Source organism: Canis lupus, chromosome 2 (genome assembly GCF_048164855.1).
Source record: "Canis lupus baileyi chromosome 2, mCanLup2.hap1, whole genome shotgun sequence".
Lineage (NCBI taxonomy): Eukaryota > Metazoa > Chordata > Mammalia > Carnivora > Canidae > Canis > Canis lupus.
This window is the reverse complement of record NC_132839.1, coordinates 64,772,235-64,795,384: the sequence shown is the minus strand read 5'-3', so window position 1 is coordinate 64,795,384 and position 23,150 is coordinate 64,772,235.

Below are 23,150 nucleotides of genomic sequence, written 5' to 3'. Positions count from 1 at the left end.
AGCACGAAGCAGGCCAGCACAGCCTGATTCCTACGGCCTGCATTTCCTGCCCTGTCATCTTCTCTCTTCAACCTCATCATGACCTAGTAGGGGAAATTTCCACATCTTCCTCTTATTTACCTCCACACTTAGCCTGGTTCTTTGTCTGAAGCTGTGCTTGTTCAATCAACATTATTTAGAAAAAGAAATGCATGTGAAAACTTTAAAAGGTACTGTCACAATGCTATTTGTTCGTAGTCCCAAAGAAAGAAATAAAAAACCTGCCCAATTTTTTCTGATTTCAAAGGAGGGGTGAAGAAAAGACTCACATCTGGCCAAGTTTTAGCTCCGAACACTTTGCATAATTAGTTAGAAACCCTTTGTTAGTGGGCCAGATGGCTGCTGCACCCCAAAAGGAAATTAAATATGTAGGCAGTGGCAGTTGAAGGGAGGAATTAGAAATTCCTTTCTAAAGAGAAAGGACTTCATCTGGAGCTGCCCTGTAGGTGTGGTTAATAGCGGCCATTGGTTTCCTAGCAACCAAGCCCTTTCCCTTTCAGAAGTATTTCTGTACCCTGCCTTCAAATGTTCTCCATAGGCATGGGAAGATGTACTCAGCACCTATAATGCCTTTTGGAAGAACTGGTAAAGCCCAAACTAATGAAGACGGGAGCCCTCTCAGCCTAGTTTACCTGGAGCCACTGATGCCCCCTCCCATGGGACCAGTCCCGACTCATTTTGTCATGGAGTCCTGGCCTGGAAAGGCTACAGAGTCCAAGATTCAGAACCCTGGAATTACTCTTGGCACAGTTTCTAAAGCAAATCCAGGAGACTTATGCCAATAATTCTGTGTCCCTTAATCTCAGCTGTTCAACTTTCAACATCTCTCTCCTACATTACTGCAATCACCTTCTTACTGATTTCCTGCCCCTAAGTCTTTCCCTCCTCCAGCCCATCCTGCTCATTGCAGCCAGAGTCATCTCTGTGAAAGGAAATTCTGGTTATTTCTGTCCATGTCTACTCATTTCTGCCCCAAGAAGCCTTTGTGTTCTGGCTCTCACTTAACTCTCCAAACCAGTCATTCTTACACATGCACCCTTTGCTTTGGACAGACAATGCTATTTTAATTCTCCACACACACCAGGCTGTTTCCCACCACTCTGCCTCAGGATATGCTTTTCCTTCTGTGGGTTATACCTTAGCCTCACTTCTACAACTGCTCAACTCCTCTTTGTCTCTTAAGATTTAGCTCACATGTAGTCTATTCTGGGAACCTTCCCTAACTCTTTTTCTCCCTAAATCTACTTCATATGCTCCCCCTCTCTATAAGTTCTCAAGACTCTAGGTTTACATCTGTTTCAGCACTAAAGAAAATATACTGCGGGATCCCTGGGTGGCGCAGCGGTTTGGCGCCTGCCTTTGGCCCAGGGCGCGATCCTGGAGACCCGGGATCGAATCCCACATCGGGCTCCCGGTGCATGGAGCCTGCTTCTCCCTCTGCCTGTGTCTCTGCCTCTCTCTCTCTCTGTGACTATCATAAAAAAAAAAAAAAAAAAAAAAAGAAAAAAAAAAGAAAATATACTTCAATTGTTGATTTACTAATATGTGTTCCCAACAAGATGAGAATCTTTAAGGACAAGGAGCAGTGTTTTGCTTTTTCCCATATTTTCCACACCCCATCTAGGGTCTAGAATTGTGCAGTGAATGAATGATTACATTATGAAGCAGGTAGTGTGACTTGGCACCTGCCTCAAATTGCCCATATCCATTTCCAGCTCCTTTCTAGACTTGAGTTTTGCTTTTATAAGATGTCGGCAGAGCAGTATGCAAAAAAGTATAATAGTAGCTAAAAGCTCTAGGCATGTACACACAAAACCATTCTATCTTCTCAGGGTCTGTGGTCTAGAAGAGATGCATTGACAAGAAAATAATAAAACATTTCTGGGGCAGCCTGAGTGGCTCAGTGGTTTGGCGCCTGCCTTTGGCCCAGGGCATGATCCTGGAGACCCTGGATCGAGTCCCGCGTCAGGCTCCCTGCATGGAGCCTGCTTCTCCCTCTGCCTGGGTCTCTTTTCTCTGTGTGTGTGTGTCTCTCATGAATAAATAAATAAAAATCTCTTTTAAAAAATTTCTGGACTCTGCGATTATTCAAGAAATCTAAGATATCACCTGAAATAATTTCTTGTTTTATACATGATCACAGAGGTGTGTTTAAATACCTTTCTTATCCATGAGGACAGGATCCATTGAGGAAATTCATTCCACTACTAAGCATGCCTAATTAGAGTCTGAGCCAAATAATTTACATCTTTTGTAAAATTCAGTTCCTTCATATGCATTACTTGCAGCTTCTTGCAGTTAAGAGCATATCTCCTTATTCATTTGCTAAAAACTGTTTTGATAGGTCTTCCTTGTATTGGTTTCGACTGTCTTCCGTGGCAACCTGGGCAAAGAACAGCCTTTCTTCTATATCATTCTTCAGAGAGTGGAAGACCATGGCCCTCCTTTGGCCTTTTCTTCACTAGGCTGAACTCTTTGGGTCCCTTCAACTGTTCTTCACAAGATGTGATTTTCATTATCCTGGTCACTAGTCTTTGTATGTATCATCAGATAGATCCTATCTAATCAACAAGAATGTACCCAATGCCAACTGTCAAGACTATAAAGGTATGAGATTTTACACTCTTTGTAAGTAAACACATTAACCTGCTACAGTTTCATGGATGCAGGCAATAGACATGAGACTCTGTGTCAGAGACAGGTACAACAGGGGCATCTGGGTTGCTCAGTGGTTGAACCTCTGCCTTTGGCTCAGGTCCTGATCCTGGGGTCCTGGGATCAAGTCCCATATCAGGCTCCTCGCAGGAAGCCTGCTTCTCCCTCTGTCTATGTCTCTGCCTCTCTGTGTCTCTCATGAATGAATAATAAAATATTTTAAGAAAAGAGAGAGACAGGTACAACAATAGCAATGGCTGAAGTATCAGCATTTTGTTATGCCAGTTCTCCAAGCCCCAGTTCCCCTGGAGAGATATGAAGAGAGCTAGGTAACACCTCAACTCACAGTGGGTGGTTAGGAAACCCCATCTTTTATAATGGTGTGTAAGCAAACCTGCCTAACTTTGCTTCAAAGGGAGGCATTATCTTTTTTTTCCAAGGCCCCTGGCTATATAAATTTGCTCAGAAAGATAGTTCAGAACAAAAGATTGTCTTTTTCTTGTAAGATGTACAGAAAGAGAGAGCTCTCTAAAAAACTGTCTTCCAACACCTAGTTTAGCCATTAGCACTCAGGAGATAAACAAGTTCTATAGCTTTAAGTGAACCATACAAAAGAGACAAGTTGCAAACAACTCTGGTCTCTGGAAACAATATTGTGAGGACCTTCTTTAGGTGCATAGACAGAAAGATCACCTTAGAAAAGCCATGGCCTTGAATTACGGAGGTCAGCAGCCAGTGGACACACATCCACTCATTCATTATTTATGAGTACTTCCCTTCCTCCAGTTAAGTGTGTATTTAGTGAAACAGGGGTCAGAACCCATGGAATCCCCTTAGGAATAAATTCTGGGTCCCATGTGGTTAGTGGCATTTTTATTTATTGCTTTAATTATACCTATTGTAACCAGCCCACAAAAACAAGCAAAGGGCATGTGTCCATGAAAAATGGGTTTATTATGGAAATTGCTAGTGATTTTTTGTGAACATAATAGTAGTGAGCCAGCTTAATCCTAAGAACAGTCATGAAATTATGACATGTTTTGCCAGAATTTCCAGGTCTGTTCAGTTAGTTTATATGTCTCTGGGCTTGAGAAGAACTCAGGTTTTATTTATTTATTTATTCGATAGTATTGAACAATATCAGGCACTGTTAGAGGTTCTGAAGATAAAGCAGTGAAAGATACAGAGCTCTTACCAACCCTCATGGTGCTTACTCCCTAGTAGGGGAGATGGAAAACAAATAGATAACTATATAGATATATAGCATCAGGCAATAGTAAGTGCAATGAAGAAAATGAAGCAGCACAAGAAGATAGAGAACCAGGGAGAAGAGAGACTGATTAAAGGACGGCTTTGCTGACAGATTATCTGAGTGCTTCCCCTGATAAAATCCAAAGGAAGAATATTCTAGCAAGTAGAACTAGCAAGTGCAATGAGCTTGCCTTATTTGAGAAAAGCCAAGGTCAAAGGAGTTAAAGTAGAAGGAGCAAAATACAGAGTGATTGAAAATGGAGGTTTGCCTTTGGAGCAATATGCCGTATACCACAGGGGAAATCAGAGCTTTTTTCCATGGAAGAGGAAAGACTTTTTTCCTTTGTCGCTTATTCATCTTTATGAACAAACTTAAAACATGAAAAACTATCACACTATAGCTTGAGATAGTTCATAAAAGTCTATATTATCTCCATGCTTAGGATTTTCATTGATTTCCTATTACTTACCATGTAAATACAAACACATTGGCATCTCATGCAAACCTATTTGGCCAATTCTCCAGCCTCCCCTTCCACCCTTATACTATCATAGGGTCAACCCTTAAAGAAGCACTATAATAAGCCACACTGCAGGCTTGTCCTTCTGATGATACCTCTTCCCTGAGTGTCATCTTTGCCTTCTCTTCTCCCCATTATCTCACATGCATCACTCAAGACTTGGATGTCACAGCTCTCAGAAACTCCCCTAAATACCACATCTGATCAGAGATCTCCCTTCTGTCTTTGCATCTCTCTTACACCTATCTATTCTTAACTGTAACTCTTACTTATTGTTTATCACATTTGATCCTGAGCTCCTTGAGGGGAGGAAATCTCAGATTTCATCTCTTTTATTTCCAATTCTTAACAGAGCATGATCCTCATGGTAGGTGCACAATAATATTTTTGGTAGAATAGATAAATGAATGAATGCATGAATATACTACATTTGAAGACTTTCTCTATTAGCAGGAAACATTTGAATATATTCTTCTGGACTGCTAAGCAAATGCTCTAAGCATACTGAACACATTTACTTTTAGGCTGCTCAGAATATAATTTAGTAAATTGTTTTAAATCTATAATGCATTAACCAACCACATTTTAAAAAGTTCACACTGCTACTGTCTCTAATAATCTCAGTGTCATTGGAAATCATCTTTGTGGCTCCCTTTTTATCCCAAGAATTAAACCCACTATTGTTATTCCAGGAATGACTGTGTATTTCATAGCCTGAAAAATGCATTTAAGAGGGATGAGCAGACCCTGAAACTGCTAGAGAAATATAACCCTTTCTTAGGTAGATTTGTTCTTGGGTTACTTTACAGAGAACTTATATCTTTGATGTTTCACTTATATGCAGAATTTTTTAAATTCTTAAAAAGCTGAACTCATAGTAATAGAGAGTAGAGCAGGGGTTACCAGAGGCTGGGACATGAAAGAAAAGGAGAGACTTTTTTTTTTTTTTTTTTTTAAGTAGAATAGTGGTTGTCAGAGGTTGGGAGTAGGAGGTCGTTGTATAATGGGTACAGAATTTCAGTTTTATAAAAGGAAGAATTCTGAAGATAAATGATGGTGAAGGTTGAACAACAAAATGAATGTACGTAAGATGGTTAGGATAGTACATTTTATGTTATGTCTATTTTATCACAATTTAAAAAATGGAGAAAAATGAAATTTGAAGTCCTTGGCCAGTATAGCTCACAGTGGAGTGTGTTAAATGGTTAAATGCAGTGCTTCTGAGTTACTGCTACTCAAACAATGTGTAATGCTTCTTCTAAATTTGGTCAACTCAGAAGCAGGTCCTGAGATAAGGATTTGAATGAGACATTTATTCAAGATATGCTGGGAATCCTAGTAGGGAATCAGGTAAAATAATAAATGGAAGAGAAGGCAGTCCACAGACACTGCACTATTAACCCAGCTTCCCTGGTAGGTCACTGGAACTTCATCCCTGGGGAAACTCTAGGAAAGAATGCAAAACATGCTCTTCACAAATGATCCTATTCAAGAACTGAGGGAGCTGGGGTATTTGTACAACCACACTTAGGAGTCATTGATCAAGTATTACTTGGGGATTATTAATTTCTGGACACTTCAAGCTTGCCTCTCACTCTGACAGTTGAACCTGGGAGGAGTGAAAAGGTCCCAGAGACAGAGATGCAGATACTGGCAGGTGAGTAGAGGGAGAAGATATATAGATGGGACCATGACAGTACTCACTACAAACTGTTGTTCAGCAAGTGGCTTTCCTGGCTCTGAACAATAGGGGAGTTCATTCTAGGTTCACATCACAAAGTGCTCTCTTACTCAACAAATGAGAATAAATGCTCCTCTGCTTTAGTCCCAGGTAACAGTGAACTCAGGTGGGAGGAACCCAGCACTCAGCACTCAGGATATAGAAAGGGCTACAATACAAGCAAACAAACAAAAGCCTTCCTCAGAGGTACCAAAAAATGCAGCCACCCAGAATTTTATAGAGCTTGTCAAAGACAAGCAAAAAACTTCAATAAAAATAAATTGATGAAGACTTTGCTTAAAGTGAACAGTGATTTATCACAGAAGTAATGGCTGAGAATGAAATCAGTGGGACAAGATGGTATAAGGCACACACCTACAGATCAGCTAGAGAGGGAAAAACAGAAAGGAATCTAGCCAGGTCTGGATAAGAAATACTTTCTTTGTCCAGTCAGGATTACCCCTAGTTCCTTATAGAGGAGGATCAACACATCGATATTTGAACACTATTGTGTACTCATGGCTGCTGTCAGTACTTCTGTCAAATCACCTACATTTGTTTTTTGTTTGTTTGTTTGTTTGTTTGTTTTCCATGATGAAGGACTAATCTTGCTCAACTAATTATTTTATCATCTTTATAAAATCCTGGAGTATAGGTATTGCTATGTTCCTATGTAGGGCCTGGGAGGACCCTACATGATTTTTGCTAGGTCAAGAACCTAGCACCCAAAAGGTGTAAACTATGAAAGCACCCTATGCCCACACACAAACACACACTTGGATTTCTCCTGGGTATGCTGGCTGCACATCACAAAATGTCTTCCGAACAGCAGGAATTTTAATTAAATCAGGAGCAATCTAATTTGGCCTAAATTGGCTTGCAACAAAAGGTGTTAAGAGGAACAGAAATTGTTCTGCAATATGGATGCTAGTGAAAGGGACAGGCTCAACCTATTGACAACTGGAATGAAAAGTGATGTTAAAAATATGAAGCCTTACTAAAGAAGATAGAAAGCTTGAGAATGGTAATCTATGATATTCTGATTAAACAAAGAAATTATTATATACATTTACTCCCCAAACTGATTATGTCTTAAGGTACAACAAATATTGGAGGCTGGTCCCTGATAACCCCGGAAGGAGGTAATGGAGGAAGATGAAGAAAAAGTATAAACCACTATTACTTTTATAACTGGAAGAGGAAGTGGACAGGTATCCCAGTTTGGACAGAGAGTGAAAAATATCATCCTCCTTTTTTCTTTTAATCAATAGAGTTTACTAGACTAAGAAGAGGAACCTTTGGAAGCAGGAATGAAAGGATGACCAAGCAGAACTACAAAGGTCTAGCAAAAGGTTAAGAGAGTGAGAAATCTAAGGACACCAGCAACAGAGTTGCAACTGTGCACCATGGGATCTAGACCTGGCAGGAAAGAAAGTGAAGGATTGGAAAGGGGGTGATGGGCCAAGTAGCAAAGGAAATGTTGGAGTATTGTGGTATTGATGTGGTGAAGAATCAGAAACATTGGAGAGAAGGGAGTAAGCTGGATGAAGGAGGATTTAGGTCACTGTGGGATACAGAAGTTTACATTCCTACTGGTGTAGGATTCCTGGCAATAGCCATGGGTATAGGTGGTTGAAGGGGAGTAAGGGTCATGTGGAGTCACAGAGAAAAAGGAGCTTCAGAGATCTGGCTATCAGTGTGGTTCATCTACATAGATGTTGCCCATGACAATTGAAGGAATTGGGGTGGAGAGGAAAATAGCTTTGCAATTGCCAAAGTCTTCAGTGAAGAAGGGAAGAGGTCAGAAGTTAAGCAAATAAAGGCAATGAGAAGTAGTAAAAAGTAGTATGGATGAATTTGTAATTAGCCTCAAAGGAAGAGGCTTTTATTTCCGTGAGGATTAAAGAGTAATGGTCTGGAAGCAGCTAGGAGAACTTTCCTCAAGCCTGTGTCCCCATGAGACTGTGAAGTGTGGGAGAAAACTCAGCCTCCAGCCAAAGAAGAAATAGGTGCCCTCTCAGGTCCAGCTGCTTTTTAGGTGAAGTGGTGTCTTCAGTGTGTTCTGCACGGCAGTAGCTCCCCCAGATGTTAGAGATGCACAACCAGATGGCATTAAAATAATAGGTTTCATGACCAGACACATTTGAGCTGTACTGCATGATATACCCTCTTCTAGGAGAACCATGTTACAAATGGAAAAAATTCAGGAAATTCTGTGGAGTGGCAACGTGACTTATCTGAATGATTTTATATTTATCTGACTCCTGAGTCATTGTCCTGGGGGGATATTTAATCACACCTCACCAAAGAGGTGCCCTGTGGCAAGTGAGAAAAGCCAAAGTGAAGTAAGAAGGAAGAAAGAGGCTTTAGTGAAAAACTAAAGAGGTTGAATAAATAGCGGTGGAGTGTGGGATCCAAAGTCAGCCTGCCAGGTTTGGAATCCTAGCCCAGACACTTCCTAGCTCTCAACCCCAGGCAAAGGACTTGCTTTCTATGCCTCAGTTTATTTGTCTATAGAAGAAGAACATGGAGGAATCCAACAGCACAGGGTGATGGTAGCAACTAAATTAACCCATGAATGCTTAGAAAAATGCCTGCTGCAGGACATATGCCCTCCAATGACAGCTGTTCCTACTGCTGTCCCAGAGTTGATTTGCAATGGAAGGAGAGTTCCAAGTGAGAACTAGTTCCAAACAGGGGGAGTTGCATGAGGAGAGTAATCCTGATGAGGGATTGGAAGGCAAGTTGAGGACAAAGCGGAAGCTAATACCCTGCAAATGACGCCCTACCCCCTTTACCGTGGGATATGTGTGACATTCCTCAGGCACTTCTGGCTGCCCTAAGCATTTTTATCAATAACCTAGCCTCCAGTAGGAAAGGTAAATACAATTGAATGTCCTTATAACTTGCAGCCCATTGACAGATACTTGAAGTGGGCAGAGTGTAATGTTCCTCCAGGAAGCTCCCAACACTCTTAATGTTAATGCCTTGCTGGAAGGAAAAACACCCTGAACTAGGCAATGGCAAGGCCTCCAGTATTCTGTGAGTCTTCTTTAACATATGAAAATACTTTCAGAAACCTCCCATTTCCTACCTCTCCCAACTCCCAGGTATATACTCAGCCACCCCTCACAACCCCCAGCAGCAGCTCTTCCTGCCCACTGGTCTGGTCCCTGTGCTTTAATAAAACCTACCATTTGCACCAAAGATGTCTCAAGAATTATTTCTTGGTTATCTGCTCCAGATCTCACCCCACCAAACCTCACCTACATTCTAAAACTACATCAATCCTGGCTCCAAAGGAAGAAGGTAGGAAAGGGAAATCTCAGATGAATCTGACCTGAGTGGAAATGTGGATCCCAGGGGCACTTCCCCAGAAACTTATTAAATATCCTACCTGCCAGTATGGTTTAGGGGTTGCAATTTCACCACTTCACACCCACTGCTGTGTGGGCTACAGAAGACAGGAAAGCTTTCTAGCGTGTTTATTATTTACATTTCCTCTAGGGCGAATTTTTCATTCATTTCCTCTGGCCATTCATATATCATGGTCTTAAATGGCTTTTTATCCAAATGTAAATGCAGATAATCCTCCCCAATCTCCCTCTCTGCCTCTTCTTTGCCTGATTTAGAGGAAAACCTGGAGCCACTTCCATTCAGATCGCTTCTGTCAGTGACCTTCTCATTAATATTAAGAGGCATAAGCAATTCACTTTTTAATAAGGATAATGGGTGAGAAATACAGAGGCCTTTCTGATCAGAGAATCTTTCTTGAGGCCTTACAACTATTTTCTTCCCTTTCCACTCAATATTTTTTCAAATTACTAACCCAAGACTTCAGTACTCTCTTTTTCGCTGACAGTTCTGAATCAGGAATATTGTACCGTGTCCACGTCTCTGAAATCTAATAAGATAGAACATGCTTTTCCTCTCTGTGAGAGTGAAGGAAAACAAGTGGAGGAGAATGCTCTAGGCCACCATCAAGGAGCCCAGCCTCTACAATGCCCGCCCTGTAGGAGATGACAGGGATATTAGCTTATTATTCAGGGCCCAGCCTGAGAAAGAATGGTGAACCGGATGGGACTGGAAAAGCCAATTCAGACTTTGAAAAGATTCCCTGCTGTCACCTTACACCCATGCAAGACTTTACTCTGTGCAGAACTCTGTCATCTTCCCAGTGATTGCTTACAACAACCACCCCGATGGGTAGCCCCGCGTCATTTCTATATACGTAGGGCCACAATCTCTTGGGCTGCTTAACCTCTAGCATGAAGCAAACAAATGATCAATTAGGACACATACGAGAGTGCTGGGGGAAAGAGGGGCAGCCTTGCCAGAGCCTGCCAAGTCAGGGAAGACTTCCCCAAGAATGTCTAAGTGCAAATTTAAGTCAAATAAGAGTCAGCGAAGTGAAGGTGCAGGGGAAGATGGGTTTTTCCAGGCCTAGGAAAGTGAGTTAGGGACAAACAGGGCTAGGCAGAGCTAGGTAGGGGGGCACAGAGCAGGATCACAAAAATCCCCAAAATGAGGTGTAAGGAAATCAGAGATAAAGGAACAAGCCAGACCACCATGCCCTAAGGTGTGGGTGGGGAGGGTGTCTCGTTCTAACAGCTACTTGTGACCAACAAAGAATAACCAGTCCAAAGAAGAAGTAAGCCATTAAAGATGTTTTCAATAGTCCTTACAATATCACCTCAATGGTGATACAGTAGATAATGTTAAAAGGATTTAGGGGCAGCCCAGGTGGCTCAGAGGTTTGGCACCGCCTTCAGCCCAGGGTGTGATCCTGAGCTCCCGCATGGAGCCTGCTTCTGTGTGTGTGTGTGTGTGTGTGTGTGTCGTGAATAAATAAATAAAATCTTTAAAAATAAATAAATAAAAAGATTTAGGTTCCCTGATTAGGCTCTCAATAAAAGACCAACTCTACAGTGGCAACCCTGTCGGGACCCCTCTCACTTCTGAGAACTTTCTCTGTATCTTTTCTTAATAAATTTCTGTCCTGAACATGAGAGACTCCTCACTCTGGGAAATGAACAAGGGGCAGTGGAAGGGGAGGTGGGGGTGGGGTGGGGTGACTGGGTGATGGGCTCTGAGGGGATGAGCACTGGGTGTTATACTGTATGTTGGCAAATCAAACTCCAATAAAAAAATATACAAACAATAAAAATAAATTTCTGTCCTTTTACTCACTCTCCTGTATCCACGAGATTCATTCTTCGACTCCATGAGACAAGAACCAAGCTCTCATGTATCAAAAGAATATATGTGAATGCTGGGAGGTGGGCAAAGCATGGTTCTGGAAGAACTGACGAATCTTCAGGATGACTGGAGGGCAGGATGGGTGGAAATGAGGAAGGATAAGGGCAGAAAATAGAGAATATTCTTTCTTAGAAGAAAGCTCTTCTTAGAAGCAGAGCCCACCCTCATTCACCGAAAAACAATTACACAAAGTAAGGGGAGCTACACTGCTTAGACTTTCCTACCCAGCTCTTTGGCCCACTGAGGTTGCTTGTGGACACAAATGCTAAAACAGGGAACTAAGTCCCCAGCGCTTATCCCTTCGAACCAACATTTAAAAAGGCAAACCTCTAGCCTCTAAACCCCAAAGAAAAGGCTGTTTGATGAAGACTTTGGGGCACCATGTCAGGTCATCCTCACATCTTCCAGAATTAGGGGATAATGGCTGACATGGGATTCATCCGGAAAGTACTTAGGGATTAGGAAAGTGATCCTGAACCAGGAATAGCTGGCAAAAACAACAGCACCAGCTTTTATGGAGCATGTGCTTTGTGATAGCACTTTCCTTCCAGATATTTGACTTATCCCATTTCTACCTTCTCGATGGTCCTACGAGCAAATGCTATTGCTGACGTGTTTTTGGAGTAGTGTTGTTGGAAAGAGCTGCTGCCCCGGATTGTGAGGAACAGCTGATTATATACTTTGGGGTTGGGGGAAGTAAAGATAGGGGAAGTTCCAAAAGGCTTTTCATATGCTAAAGAAAACTCCGCTGGATACCGGAGGCCTTGCTGTGGTCTAGCTAAGGTTGTTTTTCCCTCTAGCAAGGCATTAACATTAAGACAGTTGGGAGCTTCCTGGAGGAATGTTATACTCTGCCTGTCTCAAGTATTTGTCAAAGGACAGCAGGTTGTAAGGACATTTAATTTTATGTTTATTTCCTTCTGCCTTTGTTTCCCACATCATTGCAATCTCTATTTTACAGATAAGGAAACAAAGCAACTTTCTTATTTCATTCTCTTAGCTAGAAATGCTTAAGACAGCAATTTGTACCCAAACTCACCTGAATCAAAAGCCCATTCTCTTAAATACTTTATAGAATAAAAATTGAAGGGAGCAAAGGACACATCTGAAGAGTGGGATAGTGGCTGCCTTCCTCCTTTGGTAAAGGTCTTAGAGATTGGAAGCAGTTCTTTGGTTGCTAAGAGTGATTTGGAAGATCCAGTGTTGAATGGACAATGAAGGCAGTGGTCAGCATTCATCACTGGCCTGAACTAGGAGCCAGATCAAAGAGGACATAAAGTGAGACTTGGGGCCAGCTTGGGGGTGAATTAGAAGCACTGTTCATAGTAAATTAGGATAGGCTGTTTTTGCTACAGTAGCAACCCCCAAATCTGAGTGGCTTAGCACACAAAGCTGCATTTCTCACTTTTGCAAATTCAGCTACTGACCCAGGTATCTCTTCAGGGCAGCCATTCTCCATTGGGTGACCTCAAACTCCAAGTTGCTGGAAATGCCACCATTCTGTGCAGCCTCCTTGATTAATTCAGCAGGGAAGAGCAAGTCTGGATAATGACATATGGTTCCTTTACAGCCCCCACTCAGAAGTGGCATCTTGCACTTGCATCTACACAAAAGTAATCACATGGCCTCACTTAACTGCAAGGGAGCTGAGGCATGCCGTACTCTGTGCACCAGGAATGGGAAAACAATTGGACATTGATGGACACACGGATACACTTACCGTGGGAGCCTCAAGAGAGTTCTCAATAACATGCCTCACTGTATAATAATTTACTAGAAATCTACAATTACCCTTCATTGAAAACTGCCTCACAGCATCCATTGGGGGGTATTAGATGACACAGTTGTATTCATTACACTGTCCCAAGGCTGTCACTTACTGGACCTGGGGTCCTAAGTCCCCTGAGATAAGAGACATCATTCTGAGCATCTGTCCCAGAATTGGAACACACAGATTTTTAGGCATCTCTGAATGCATCTTTAAAGTAAATCTTTTGCACATAAGTGAGCTTAAGTATATTGCTGTCCCTTCATGGCTCCATATTGACAAATGTAAATAGTTGGCTCAGATTGACAGACTGGCAGGCACAGACATTGCGTGGGTAAAATAAACAGGGACGTCTGCTTATTTTATTTACTTATTTTTTTAATTGACGTGTAGTTGACATACACTATTAGTTTCAGGTATATAACATAGTGATTTGCCATATTTATACGTTCAAAATGCCCACCACAATCAGTGTTAGCTATCATCTATCACTAAACAAAGTTATTACAATATTACTGACTGTATTTCCTATACTGTACTTACATTCCTGTGACTTACTTAATTTATACCTGGAATTTTGCACCTCTTAATCCCCTTCACCTCTTTTGCCCATCCCTTTGGCAACTACCAGTTTATTCTCTGTATGAGTCTGTTTCTGTTTTGTTCTGTTTATTCAGTTTTGTTTTTTAGGTTTCATGTTTAAGTAAAATGATATGGTATTTGTCTTTCTCTGTCTGACTTACTTCATTTATCATAATATCCTCTAGGTCCATCCATGCTGTCACAAATGGCAAGATTTTATTCCTTTTAGATCCTGAGTAATATTCCATTATATATATATATATATCTACATATAAATGTATATAATGTACTATATGTGTACTATATAAATATTTATTATATATGTTTAAATATCTCGTATCTTATTTATCCATTCATCTATAGATGGACACTTGGGCTTCTTCCATATCTTGGCTATTGTGAATAACGCTGCAATAAACATAGGGGTGCAGACATTTTTTCAAGTTAGTCTTTCCATTTCATACCCTGTAGTGGAATTGCTAAATAGAGTGGTATTTATCTTTTTTAATTTTTGAGGAACTTCCATCCTGTTTTCCACAGTGGCTGCACCAATTTATATCCCCACCAACAACATCGAGTTCCTTTTTCTCCACATCCTCATCAATGTCTTCTTGGGGGTCTGTTTATTTTAAAGATTCAGAAAAGAGTTAAAGTCAGGATTTATAGTAAACAGCAGATTGGCAACATTCTCTAGGATTGACCGAGATGCAAGCTTTAAGATCATAAAGCCCTTCTTCTGGATCTCCTAATTTGAGAGTCAGGATTTCATCAGAATGTGTGGAAGTCCAAATATATCTCCCTGAAGAGTCACTTTATACACATGAGCAGTCCTGTGTGTAGGCTGGTCTGGATGGATACCAGACTCTATCATCTAAGGCAGTTTTTTAAAAATTTATTTTTATTTTTTTTTTAATTTAAATTCAATTTACCAACATATAGCATAACACCCAATCCTCATCCCACCAAGTACCCTCCTTACTGCTAGGGCAGATTCAACTCAATCTCAATAGTATACAATAGACACCAAGCTCATAGCAGAACAGTTCTGTAAACTCAAGGAGATGTAAACTCAGCAGCCTCTGAAGGGGCCCCACTCAACTGGAAGTATAGGCTTATGGGTGCCTATGTCAAGCAGGACTTTTGCCCTCACCAACAAACACTTGAATTCTAAGGGACAAGAACAAAGGAGGAACCAGGGTTCTATTTCAAACTTCAAAATTCTGTACTAAGCAAAATGGTGTTTGGATGCTGAAAATCAAAATGCATGAAGTTCCTTTTTCCTTCTTTCTTTCTTTTTCTTTAAGAACACTTGTGGCTGAGAATAAAAGAGAAAAGGTCATATCTTAAATCTTTTTAGTGACAATTGCTCACTTGTCATCAGAATACACTTAACTCCATCTGTCCTTTCACCGTGTCTTCTCAAGAGAACTAATACTGTCATAATCATAATTCAATCAAACTAGTTGAACACCATCTTATTGGAATGGGATGGAATTAAAGACAATCATCTCAAAAAAAGTTTAACAATTTCTTCTGCTTAAGGACCTGAGAAAAGAAATACAGAAAGAGATAGGGATAATAAAAAAAAAAAAATGGCAGAAGCTAAATTCAAAGAGCTTTACTTTCTTAAAGACTCATAAGATTTGGGCTTCAATGAGTTATAGGCATATTATGTACATTTACAGAGGAAAATATATAACAAGTTCCTTTATTGCTTTTTTTAATGTTATATTGGATTTTTTTTGTAATAACATTTGCTCATTGTAGAAAATTTAGAAAATAAAGATAAGGAAAAAAATGAGAAAATTGAAATCAACCATGGTCCTGCCACTCTGAGACATTTTCTGTTGATTCTACATATGGATGTGTGTGTCTATCTATCTAGATATCTATCTTCACACACACACAAACACACAAGTTTTAGAAATTATATTGTCATTTTATACTCTTAACAATACATCTTCATGGTAAGCAATACTATTTTTCATCTATATCCAGTTCTCCTCTACTTTCATGTTAATAAGATGACTTCTCTATCCTTTGAGGTAGGATGTAGCCATTGACTTTGGCAATTAAGATGTGAGCTGAAGTGATGTATGTCTCTTTGGGGTGGAAGCATTTCTTGTCCAATAGAGACTAGTTGACCTGCTCTTCCCCTGACGTGATATGAAGTTGCTATAAGATGGAAATAGCCTGAACTGCTAAGCCAATACATGGAGGAGAGTTGCCCTTGAGAATCACCTGCTCTATGCAGTCTTTGTGTAAGACACTGAAAACTTTGGGGCTATTATAGTAGCATAATGTAGTTTATTCTGACCAATGCAATCTTTAGCATTGTTCTGACATTAAACATTCTAAAAAATCATTAAAAGGCTGAATTGCATTTCATCATAATTTATTCAGCCAGTCTCTTATTATTGAATATTTAAATTACTTCTCATTTCTAAGCAGTATTATAAGGAACATATCATTAGTTAAATATTTGCTCATATCTATGGTTTCCTTAAGGTGCAATCACAGAAGGAAAACTCAGATCAAAAGGTATGTAATAATATATAAAACTTAAGTTTTTTTTAAACACTGATAAATTATATATATATAAATATTATTATATATTTATATAAATATAAATATATATATAAATATAGAGAGAGAGCCTAATCATCCTATGAAAAGATTGTTGACAGAATGATCAATAACATAAAGAATAGATGATTTTTCTATTTAAGTATTCTTTTATTTATTTTATTTTATTTTATTTTATTTTAAAAAATATTTTATTTATTTATTCATGAGAGACACTGAAAGAGAGGCAGAGACACAGGCAGAGGGAGGAAAAGGAAGCTCCATGCAAGAAGCCCAATGAGGGACTCAATCCTGGGAATCTGGGATCAGGCCCTGAGCCAAAGGCAGACGCTCAATCGCTGAACCACCCAGGCATCCCAGTATTCTAGCTCCATGCAGGGAGCCTGACACGGGACTTGATCCCTGCTCTCTGGGATCACGCCCTGCACTGAAGGTGGAGTTAAACCGCTGAGCCACCCGGGGTGCCCGTTTTCTGTCTTTTATAGGTAAAAATGGCATCCATGGTTTTTGTTTTTGTTTTTTTAGGTTTTATTTATTTATTTATTTATTTGAGAGAGAGAGAGAGTAGGGGGAAGGGAAGAGCAGGGAGCCCCACACAAGGCTTATCTTACTCCTCAAGAGATCATGACCTGAGCAGAAACCAAGAGTCGGTGGGTCGTTCAACCCACTGAGACACCCAGGCACCCCCCAGCACCCTATGGTGTTTAATTACATTTCTCTGAGTTAAATGTTTTTTCATAATTGTCTAGGTTATTTGTATTTTCTCTTTTGTGTTTGTCTTTTCATCATTTTCTGATTTCTTAAGATTCCTCCATTTGCTAAGTATATAATTATCGATAATATTAAAACAATGATACATTCATTAAAAATTAACCTTTGTCATATGCACTGTGCGTTCTTTTTCTAGCTACTAATTTGGTTGGGAACATTCCACTGCTATTTATATTTTTTAATGTACAGATGTGTTGAGAGCTTTGTTTCTCAGGTTATTAAATCTATTAATATTTTTCTTTATGGTTTTTGCTTCTGGCAACATGTCATAACGATCTTCTTCATCCCCACATAGAAATACATATTTTTCTAGTACTTTATGATTTTGTTTTTATACTTAAATCTTTGATCCATATGGTATATAAGTTGTATATGGCATAAAATTCAGATCTATTTTTTCCCCCAGATGGCTGGTTTTCCTAACAATGCTTACTGAATAATTCTTCCTTTCCCTACAAATTTTAAATGCCATGTGTATCCATATACTGAGTTCTCAAAAATACTTGAGGCTGGACCTGTATTCCGTCCTACTGACCAATCTGTCTACATCCAAATTGGTACCAGGGTGTCTTTTTTTTCCCCAGAACTTTCGAATTTGCTTTAGTGTGTATTTTATATTAGAATACGAACTCATGAGTTTAGAACTGATTTGAGCTTTTTCTCCAGGCTGCTTTAATTATTGTATCTTTATACTCTTTAATATGTCGTATCATATACTGCTATTATGTTTTGTCATTTTCTTGTCTATTATTAAGCTTTTATTTTTTAAGATGAACTTAAAAAAATTTTTTTTAAAGATTTTATTTATTCATGAGAGACAGAGAGAGAGGCAGAGACATAGGCAGAGGGAGAAGCAGGCTCCCCACAAGGAGCCTGATGTGGGACTGGATACCAGGACCCTAGGATCACGTCCTGAGCCAAAGGCAGATGCTCAACCTCTGAGCCACTCAGACATCCCGAAATTTTATTTTATTTTTTATTTTTTTATTTTTTTCATCCCGAAATTTTAAAAATGTAATGGGATTCTCATCTTTTCCAGGAAGTTTATTCAAGTTTTATTTAATGTCTTTTCCTTCACTAACTCACTCAACAGATACTTATTTGTCACTTCTTTCTAGGGATTGGGGAAGCAACAGAGGATGGACAAAATCCCTTGTCCTCATGAAGCTTAGCTTAAAACGACAGAAGAGAAAGACAATGAACAAGATAAATAAGTAAAACTGAGCTTGTTAAATAACAAAGATAAACAAAAAATAAAGGAGGAAAGGAGACGTGAAAAATCATTGTTGGTGATTTTCAATCAAGTTCTCCTTGAAGCAAACAGCAAAATGAGTAAGAGATTCATCGGGAGAGAAGCCTGTGAAGGATAAGAGATCAGAATAAGGCAGAAGCACCTTCAGACACCGCTGGCAGTATGACATCCTCAAGAAGAGAAAGGAGAAATAGAGATGGAGGCGGGTAAAAAGGACCTCACGAGAGACAGCTGTGCAGCTCTGGGAAGGTCTCTGCCTGGCTGATGCGGAGCTTCGGTGTAACCAGTAGGCTGATAGGCAACAGACAATGAATTGGTCTGCAGAAATAGTCTTGCTGTATGATAGCACCCACCACCCTTGCTCATTGGCTGGGAGCAGCCAGGGGCATGGTCTTTCCTCAGTGAATTGCATAGGAGCCAAAGTTGTGGCAGATTGCAGGCATCCAATTCTAAAGAGTTGAGAAGAGGTGCCTGGGGGCCCTCTGTGGTCACCACAATGGGGGAAAATAGTAACCATTTTAATGGACCAATTTTAAAGTACTGCATATATCTTGTACATTTTCTATTGTTCCATAACTATTCTATAATTTTGGTTGAGATTATGGATGAGATTGAGGTTCTTTTTCAAGTCATTTGGAACTTAATTATTGTCAGTCTGCAGGAAATCTAAATTTTGGCTATTCATTTTATAACCTGCCACCAACTGAATTCTTACTAATTTAGTTCTTAGGCTGAGATTCCATATTGTTAAGAACATCATTACAATTAGTTTTGACTCTGCAGAAAATTATGCTTCATTTCTTTTCCTTTTCCAGTTGCCAAATCAAGGTTGAAATAAAATGATGATAGTGGATATGTTCACATGAGTTCAGGAACAACCCCCACTCCTTAGGTTTTACAGTTAAGAATTATGCTAGATGTTCTATGCCAAAACAGGTGGAAAAAAATAACTAGATCAATTTCCGAGGAAAATCTAAATTAACTTGGGAAATTGATCTAGGAACGTTATCTTCACTTGTCTTTCTATAGAACTGTAGATATGTACTCCTATACACTTTTTGCCTCCTCCCTATCTGTGATCATATCTTTCATCATTCTTAGTGTTTGTGGTTGTGCTTTTACTTATTCCTTTTCTTCTCCAGACATTGAGAAGCTTCCTGCTTTTACGGGTCTTTTCAAAGAACCAGTTCTTTTTTTTTAAAGATTTATTTATTTATTCATGAGAGACACAGAGAGACAGGCAGAGACACAGGCAGAGGGAGAAGAAGGCTCCATGCAGGGAGCCTGATGTGGGACTCGATCCCAGAACTCCGGGATCACGCCCTGAGCCAAAGGCAGACCCTCAACCGCTGAGCCACCCAGATGTCCCAAGGAACCAGTTCTTGAAGTATCTATCATTTCTGCATCTTTTGCTTTCCTAATTTATTAATTTATGCTTTTATCTTCAGCATTTCTTGACTTGTTCTTCACTTAATTTAATTTCATTTTCAGAGGCTTTTACGAGAGAAAAAGTGAGACATGTTTGTGTCTTTCAGAGTTAGCACCAATCTAGCTGCATCTGTAATCATAATATTAATAATCACACATCACAAGCAGCATGGAGTCATGACCAATGATGTAGACTCTGGCCTGGTGCCAACTGCCTGGGTTCATATCCCAGTTCTACCTTTGCCAGCTGTGTGCATGGACAAGCAGTTTCCACATCAGTAAGATGAGGATTATTATTATAATAAAACTTACCTCAGAGGGTTAGTGTGAAGATTATTTGAGTTAATATTGTGTAAAGCTTTTGAAGCAGGGCTTGGCTCACAGTAACTGCTATGTAATACAGGAATAAATTACATTTATGCAGTGCTTTATCTTTTACAAAGCATTTTCACATTACTTTTCTCCATTAGTTATCACGACAACCCCATGAGGCAAACAATTCTCATCCCTACTTTGTATTTGACAAAACTGTAACTCCAACAAATCAACTTCCATGACATCACCAGTTAGTGAATGGAAGAGCTAGGTCTTATGATTCCATGATCAGTGAGTGGCATAAGATCAAATGACCTCTTTTGTTTGGGGAATTTGGATGCACCCAGGGAAATCCACTTTTTGGTCACTGGCAAAAGTTACAAATTTTGAGTCCTTCAACTGGATGGCAAATTACCCAAGACTGAACCGAAGTCAAGAGTCAATTGTCAAAAAGAGCTTTGGGTTCTGGACCTCTGGATGGGTGTGGCAGCAGGTAGAGGCCAAATGAGACCTGATCTAGGAGCAAGAGATGTGTCTAGTCCTGGTCCTATCTGGTCTTACTCCATGAGCATGGGCAAGGTACATTGTTCTACTTTGTGTCAATTTTCTCAAATATTAAGTAGGGAAAATAAGATCTGCCCAGCTTGCATCACAATGTCACTATAGGGTTCAAAATATATAGATGGGAGTGAAACATTTTGAAAGCTTATTTGTTTTCCACATATGCAAGATTCTGTGCATGTTAAAAGTATCTACCCCACCACTTTCTTTGCTTACATGATGGGGGGTGAAAAGCAGACATGAAAGCAGCTTCCAGACAACATGACTGCCCCCAAATCTTAAGCCCAGAAAACTTCTTCCAATTCTTACTCACCAAGAGTATCATTATCTTTGCACTGGATGAAAAGATATCTACCATATTTCTGAACAGAAATCTAACTGTCAAGTGGCTTCTCTTGGACTGTGAACTGTAGATAACAGAACACAACATAATTTCCCACAGGCACTATTTTCCATGGCACACCCAAGACCAAGCAGGAAAGATGGAACCAAAAAATTCCCTTGGCATTTAGCTCTCTCGGTTACATTGTAAGAGTGTGGGCCACCTGGGGAAAATAATCATATTAGAAGGAAGGAGACAGATCCAATTCTGGCTTATATTACCGGAACTGTTTCTATAACTATATGTTTCTTCAGAGTCTAAGAATTGTCCATTGAAATCTTTTGACATTTAATTCATTGTATTTAGGTTTCTTTTTCTTTTTCTTTTTTTTTTTTCTTCAACAAGAACTGAATCTGTTAAGTATGTAGTCTTTTCTTGATGAATAGCTACTTTTGATTTTCCTAAAGTTTACAGGATGGGAATTGGAAGGAGATGTGCAAATCACTACAAGATGGGCAGGTGAGTGTGGGAGGCAGCTAGTCTTCTGTTCCAAATAGAATCGCATTAAAGCTCAACAAGGGGATGTAAGCAGCTAGATTTTAGAATTCTCCTCCCTCTGCAAATGAGAGAGTTGTTTTTTGAGAGCTGACAGGCTTTATCCTTTAGGAGTTTCATTCCTCCCTTGCTGTGTGTGTGTGTGTGTGTGTGTGTGTGTGTGTGTGTGTTGGGGGACGGGCGGGGATAAGGAAGGAAGGGGGAAAAGGGGAGGAAGAGACAAAGAAATCAGTGACAGGAAAAGACCCAGGCCAGACTCACCATTTGAGGGGAGGGCAATATTTTTATAGCTACTTAGATGCCAGTGATGTCCCACTCAAGCCAAGAAGAACACTTGGTGCAAAAGAACTGTCTCCTAAAAGCTCTTGTGAACTTAGGCTGCTCTTAATCAAATTTAGTTTATGTCCCTAATGGGGAAGATTATTGTAAAGTTTAGCTGCTCTGTCCTTGTCGGACCACACAGGAGCAAGAGTTGAGGGCCAGCAAGGAGTGGAAAGGAGCTAGTAATCTTGGGTTTGCTAGGTACCCAACATCTGTTTGTGGTGACTCCCCACACATGCACACACATGCACACACTATCTCCTTTAACCTACTAGAAAGTTCCAAAAGAGCCAGACATTTGCCTGTTTTGCTTACCGTTCTATCCTCAATGCCTTGCACATAGCAAGTGCACAATAAATATTTGTGAAATGAATGAATGAATCTTTACAACTCAAATAGAGTGGGATCATTGTCAATCATGTTTTAAGATGAAGAAGATAATAAGGTTCAGAGATGTTAAGGAGTAGACAAGCTAGGATTCAAACCCAGATGTGTCTTGACTCCATAGCTGATGTCTTTCCTGAAAGACACAATGCTATCCTTGCATAACAAACTGGAATGCCTACAGAGGAGAGGATGGGCAGGAAACTAGAAATCACGTTGTAAGAATCACTGGAGAACTAAAGCATTTATCTGAGAGAAGGAATACCTCAAGCTAACAAACTCTGGAGAGCCCCTTGCCTTTTCTGGGTTCCTGTTCTTCAGCAGTGAGATGAAGGGGTTAGATTAGACCATAGTGCAAGTAATTGACACATGTGGCACCATTCTCCACTTCAGCTCCTTTAGCAGACATTACTCATTGATCATAGCATTCTTTCCCAATGAACTTGGGATGCAATTTCATAAATATTCTCGACAGCACTCTATGCAATCCTATCCACTGATTAAAGTTGGCATGCATGAGAAAGGCTCTTTGACTTCTCTTGACTAGATAATCTCTAATGTCCCTCAAATTTATTTCTATCCATCAATTCATCACTGTTTCTATCTTGCTGTGTATATTGCTCAGCACACTGAGACACCATGAGCAATGAAAGCTTCCAATCTTCCCTGAAAGCAGTAGCATAAAAACCAGGCAGCCTCAAGATTCTGGGTTTATCCTAATATAGTCCTCTATTGAAACTACTTTCCAGATAGGAAAAAAAAATGTTTTAACTACAAATCATCTAAATATTGTTGATAAAAAGATTCCCTTTTCTAAGACTAAGACAATCCCTATTACAAAGACTATATTCCAAAAGCAA